This window comes from Balaenoptera acutorostrata, chromosome 2 (genome assembly GCF_949987535.1).
Source record: "Balaenoptera acutorostrata chromosome 2, mBalAcu1.1, whole genome shotgun sequence".
NCBI lineage: Eukaryota > Metazoa > Chordata > Mammalia > Artiodactyla > Balaenopteridae > Balaenoptera > Balaenoptera acutorostrata.
In genome coordinates, this window is record NC_080065.1 from 160,805,246 (window position 1) to 160,811,729 (window position 6,484).

At 38.4% G+C, this 6,484-nt stretch overlaps 1 non-coding gene across 1 annotated transcript; it reads left to right on the plus strand.

The window, feature by feature from the left end:
• The first annotated feature begins 4,406 nt into the window (after nucleotides 1-4,406).
• Nucleotides 4,407-4,513, plus strand: LOC114238856 (U6 spliceosomal RNA). The gene has a single exon (XR_003624117.1). It is a non-coding gene; the product is annotated as a U6 spliceosomal RNA (small nuclear RNA).
• Nucleotides 4,514-6,484: the final 1,971 nt, after the last annotated feature.

The following is a 6,484-nucleotide window of genomic DNA, read 5'->3' on the forward strand; positions in this document are numbered from 1 at the left end:
CCTTCCCTGCATCCTCCTCCATTCTTCCTCTTCTGTGACCTGATGCAGACGAACATATTGGAGGTCAAGCTTTAAAGATGGTGGAGTCAGAGAATGGCAGGAATCTGAATCCCTGCATCATCAATTGAAGGAGAAATGCACACCCATCAGAAATATCTATTTTGAACAAAAATAAACTTTGATTTTATGTGACCCACTATATATCTGGGAGATGTTTATTACAGAAGATAGCATTGACCTGGACTAACACAGCACCAATATTTCTGTTATGAAAGGAGGAAGCTAAGAAATTAACAACTGCCCCTCTCTGTTAGACCACAGACTGTGTGGCTTAAACAACAGAAATTTATTTCCTCGCAGTTCTGGAAGCTAGAAGTTCAAGATCAAGTGCCATCAGGTTTGGTTTCCTCTGAGCCTCTCTCCTTGGCTTGCAGATGGCAGCCCTCAGTGAGGTCTTCCCTCTGCGTGCACATGTTGTCTAGTGTTTCTCACTGTCTGTGTTCTCATTTTCTTTTCTTAAAAGGATACCGGTCATATTGGATTAGGTCCACTCATATGATCTTTTTTTTTACCTTAATTACCTCTTTAAAGGCCCTATCTCCAGTCTGAGGCACTAGGAGTTAGGGCTTCAATACATGGATTTGGGGAGGCCACAATTCAGCCCATAACAACCTCCCAGATTGAATTTTTGGATACTAAGACACTTCACTATGATTCTCCATGGCTCACTTACTGCATCATTCTAGGAAAGGGGAGGCCTCAGATGCAGACAGGAGGCTTCCAGTCCGTATAAAGGACTATCTACTTCCCACCCCTACTGGACAAAATAGATTGACTTCTGATTTTTGTCAGACTTTTGTATAAATGTTTAGCTACCAGGATTCAGTTCCCCCAAATTTTATTAACTTTTTATTTACTAAAATGTCTAATTGCTAGAAGCAGTAGGACTGGGTGTGGGGTATGTAGAAGGGCCTGGGGAAGAACAATAGCTGTGGAATCAGGCAAATATGAGATCCAATCCTGACATCACCCCAACCACTAGCTGTGTGACTTTGGCCATATGAAATACCCACTCTGGGCCTCAGATCCTTCATCTGCAAAGGGAAATAATAATTTTATTGGTTAGAACTCTAGTTAAAGTGACAAAATCCTAAGCTGACAAGCCTGAGCAAAGATGAACTTCTGGTCTGACATAGTAGATTGATAAAGAAGGCTTTAAAGAGCATTCACTCACAATGACTAAGAGAACAGGAAAGGAAATAACAGCAATAAAATTATGGATACTGGAAAGAAAGTGGATTGATGATAACTGTCTGAGCAGACCAGAGGAAACAGCTTCCCCTCAGTTGTGGAGGAAGGTGGCCAGTTAGAACCGTAAATCTCCAGAAAGGCTCATGAATTGAAGGCACCAAGTACCTCTGACAGGGATGTAAACGTGGCAATTACAACAGGTGGATTGGTTGAAAGTCAGTTTAAGACAAAGTTGGAATCAAACGATCAAACTTAGTACCACTAATAGTAGGACTTCCTGACATTATTATAACAATAGGACTTTCGAAAGAAGTGCACAGCTTAAACCATCAAGTCTTCTTTCTAGACTATTTAACATGAATCTAATAAGCCTTTAGACTGAACTTCCAGTCTGTAGGGAATACAGGAGAGAGAGGAACAAGTCAAATAAGAAAACAACCAGCAAACCTAGATTGTGAGATATTCTGGAAGACAGATAACTAGCCTGGCCTCTTCAGAAAGTCGATGTTCTAGTTTTAGAAAACTATGATATATGACAGAGATATATCATAGATTTAGAAAACTATGATATATGACATAGATATATCATATGATATATATCATATATCATATATATATGACAAAGATATATGACAACGAAGTGCAGTGGATTCTGGTTTTTAAAAAATAGGCTAGGGCCTCCCTGGTGGTGCAGTGGTTAAGAATCCGCCTGCCAATGCAGGGGACACGGGTTCGAGCCCTGGTCCAGGAAGATCCCACATGCCACGGAGCAACTAAGCCCGTGCACCACAACTACTGAGCCTGCACTCTAGAGCCTGCAAGCCACAACTACTGAGCCCACATGCCACAATTACTGAAGCCTGTGCACCTAGAGCCTGTGCTCTGCAATAAGAGAAGCCACCAGAATGAGAAGCCCGTGCACCACAACAAAGAGTAGCCCCCACTTCCTGCAACTAGAGAAAGCCCGTGCACAGCAACAAAGACCCAATGCAGCCAAAAATAAATAAATAAATAAATAGGCTATATGGAGAAGTTTGAATACAGATTGGATATTAGATGATAAGGTAGCCAGCCTCCAAGATGGATCACAGTGATCCCTGCCTCCATACCCTAATTAGGGAACCCTAATGAAGTCCCCTTCTACATTATGCTAGGGTTGGTCTGGTCTCTAATACCATACTGCAGAAGTGATGGTATGTCACTGCCACAATTAGGTTATAAAAGATTACAGCTTCCATCCTGGGCACTCTCTTGCACTCTCTCGCTCTAAGATCCCTTGTTTTGGGCAAAGCTAATTACCATGTCATGAGAACATTCAGGTAGCCTATGCATAGAGCAATGAAGCAAGGAACTGAAGCATCCAGACCATGGAATGAGCTTGAAAGTGGATCCTTCAGCTTTATTCAAGTCTTGAGATGACTGCAGCTTCAACCAACAGATTTACTGCAACCTCATGAGAAACTCTGAACCAGAACCACCCAGCTAATCTGCTCTCAAATTCCTAACATTCAGAAACTGTGAGATAAATGTTTATTGTTCTAAGTTGCTATGATTTGGAGTAATGTGTTATACAGCAGTGCATAACTAATACAGATGATAATAGAAAATGATTTAATATTCTTAGGTGTGATAATGGTGCGGTGATTATGCAGGAATATCTCTTTATTTTTAGGAGTTGCATTCTAATGTATTTAGGAGTGATGTGTCATGATGCCTCTACAATTTGGTTTCAAATTGTTCAGAAAATATACATACATGGCATATATACACATAAATATACACATACAACAAAAAGACTGACAGTTATTGAATCTAGATGGCAGGTATATAAGTAATCATTGTATCATTCTTTCAACTATTCTATATCTTTGACATTTTTCACAATAAAAACTTCAAGAATTTCTGCTCCTGGACAAGATGGAGTAATAGGACCCAGCCAGGCCTCCCAACAAAAACAGCCCAAAAGAACATTAAAAATATATGAAACATTTTCCTCTAAGATCAGGAACAAGATAAGCATGCCCACTTTTGCCACTTCTAACATAGTACTAGAAATCCTAGCCAGAGCAATTAGGAAAGAAAAAGAAACAAAAGGCGTCCAAATTGGAAAGGAAGAAGTAAAATCATTTCTGTTCACAGACAACATGATCTTATATGTAGAAAAGCCGAAAGATTCCACAAGAAAACCAGTAAACAAAACAAGTAAATGAACTCAACAAAGGTGCAGGATACAAAATCAACACACAAAAATCAGTTGCATTTCAATAAATTAACAATTAACATTCTAAAAAGGAAATTTAAAAAACAATTCCATGTATAATTGCATTAAGAAGAGTAAAATACATAGGAATAAACTTAACCAAGGAGGCAAAAGACTGGTACACTGAAAACTATTAAATATTGCTCAAAGAAACAAAAGAAGACACAAAAAAATGTAAAGACAGCCCATGCTCATGGATTAGAAGACAATATTGTTAAGAATACTACCAATGGTGATTTGTAGATTCAATGCTTCTCTATCAAAATCCCAGACTTTTTTATAGAAACAGAAAAATCCATCCTAAAATCCATATAGAATCTCAAGGAGCTCCAAATAGTCAAAACAATCTTGAAAAGGAAGAACAAGGTGGAGAATTCACACTTCCTGATTTCAAAACTTACTACAAATATAAATTAATCAAAACAGTGTGGTACTGGCATAAAGACAGACATATAGACCAATGGAATAGAATAGAGAGTCCAGAAATAAATCCTCATATATATGGTCAAATAATCTTTGACAAGGGTGCCAAGATCATTCAGTGGGGAAAAAACAGTCTTTTCAACAAAAAATGGTAAAATTGGATAGCTACGTTAAAAAAAAAGGAAGAAACTCTTAGAAGAAAGCATAGAGGGAAAGCTTAATGACATTGGATTTGGCAATGATTTCTTGGATACAATACCAAAAGCACAGGCAACAAAAGTAAAAATAGGTAAACTGAATGACACCAAAAGTTTAAAATTCTATGCATCAAAGGACACAATCAGCAGACTGAAAGGCAACCTACAGAATGGGAGGAAATGTTTGTAAATCATATATATTACAAGACATTAATATCCGGAATATATAAAGAACTCCTACACGTCAACAACAAAAAATAAAACAACCCATTTTAGTGTTCATTTCGGCAGCACGTATACTAAAAATGGAATGATACAGAGAAGACTAGCATGGCCCCTGTGCAAGGCTGACATGCAAATTTGTGAAGCTTTCCATATTTTTGGCAGAACACTCTTTGACATAAATCACAGCAAGATCCTTTTTGACTGACTTCCTAGAGGAATGGGAATAAAAACAAAAATAAACAAATAAGACCTAATTAAATTTAAAACCTTTTCCACAGCAAAGGAAACCATAAACAAGATGAAAAGACAACCCTCAGAATGGGAGAATATATTTGCAAATGAAGCAACTGACAAAGGATTAATCTCCAAAATATACAAACAGCTCATGCAGCTCAATATCAAAACACCAAACAACCCAATCAACAAATGGGCAGAAGACCTAAATAGACACTTCTCCAAAGAAGACACACAGATGACCAACATAAAAAGATGCTCAACATCACTAATTAATAGAGAAATGCAAATCAAAACTACAATGAGGTATCACCTCATTGGTCAGAATGGCCACCATCAAAAAATCTACAAACAGGGCTTCCCTGGTGGCGCAGTGGTTGAGAGTCTGCCTGCTAATGCAGGGGACACGGGTTCGAGCCCTGGTCTGGGAGGATCCCGCGTGCCGCGGAGCAGCTGGGCCCGTGAGCCACAATTGCTGAGCCTGCGCGTCTGGAGCCTGTGCCCCGCGACGGGAGGGGCCGCGATAGAGAAAGGCCCACGCACCGCGATGAAGAGCGGTCCCCGCACCGCGATGAAGAGTGGCCCCCACTTGCCGCAACTGGAGAAAGCCCTCGCACGAACCGAAGACCCAACACAGCCAAAAATAAATAAATAAATAAATAAATAAATAAATAAGAAAATCCTTTAAAAAAAAAAAAATCTACAAACAATAAATGCTGGAGAGGGTGTGGAGAAAAGGGAACCCTCATGCTTTGTTGGTGGGAATGTAAATTGATACAGCCACTATGGAGAACAGTATGGAGATTCCTTAAAAAACTAAAAATAGAAATACCATATGACCCAGCAATCCCACTACTGGTCATATACCCAGAGAAAGTCATAATTCCAAAAGACACATGCAGGAGGATTACTGGACTGAATGTCAATATTATGACATAGTATGAGTGTGTTTCATGTTTGGTAATTGCAATCATTGTTGCTTTTGTTGTGGTCATCCATGTACAATGCTTGATGTCAGTCTATTTATCTCTTGTAAAAATAAAATACAGTGTGTGTGTGTGTGTGTGTGTGTGTGTGTAAAAAAAAAAAAAAAAAAAAAGACACATGCACCCGAATGTTCATTGCAGCACTATTTACAATAGCCAGGTCATGGAAGCAACCTAAATGCCCATCGACAGATGAATGTATAAAGAAGTTGTGGTACATATATACAATGGAATATTACTCAGCCATAAAAAGGAACGAAATTGAGTCATTTGCTGAGACATGGATGGATCTAGAGACTGTCATACAGAGTGAAGTAAGTCGGAAAGAGAAAAACAAATATCGTATATTAACGCATGTATGTGGAACCTAGAAAAATGGTACAGATGAGCCGGTTTGCAGGGCAGAAGTTGAGACACAGATGTAGAGAACAGACATATGGACACCAAGGGGAGAAAACTGTGGTGGGGTGGGGATGGTGGTGTGCTGAATTGGGCAATTGGGATTGACATGTATACATTGATGTGTATAAAACTGATGACTAATAAGAACCTGCAGTATAAAAACACAAACAAACAAAACAACTAATACTAAACTTTCATTGGGTTATTTGTATGGAAATGTTAATATAAATGTTTCAGACATTACATGAAATTTCTAAAAATCTTTTATGTTCTGGTATAATGTTATAAGTCATAATCCTAGTTATTACTTTAAAATATATATCTCAGAAATAACTAATTTTCTTGTCGACTGCATTATTATGAACTTTCATCAAATCTTTAACCATGGTCATTTTTAAGTCTTTTGTCATTTACAGACAGTTCTGGGTGTACTCTGATGTTTTTGCAAATATGTTCCTATAAAAGGGTTTCATCTTCAAGAAATTCATGGAAAAGACTCTGACAAG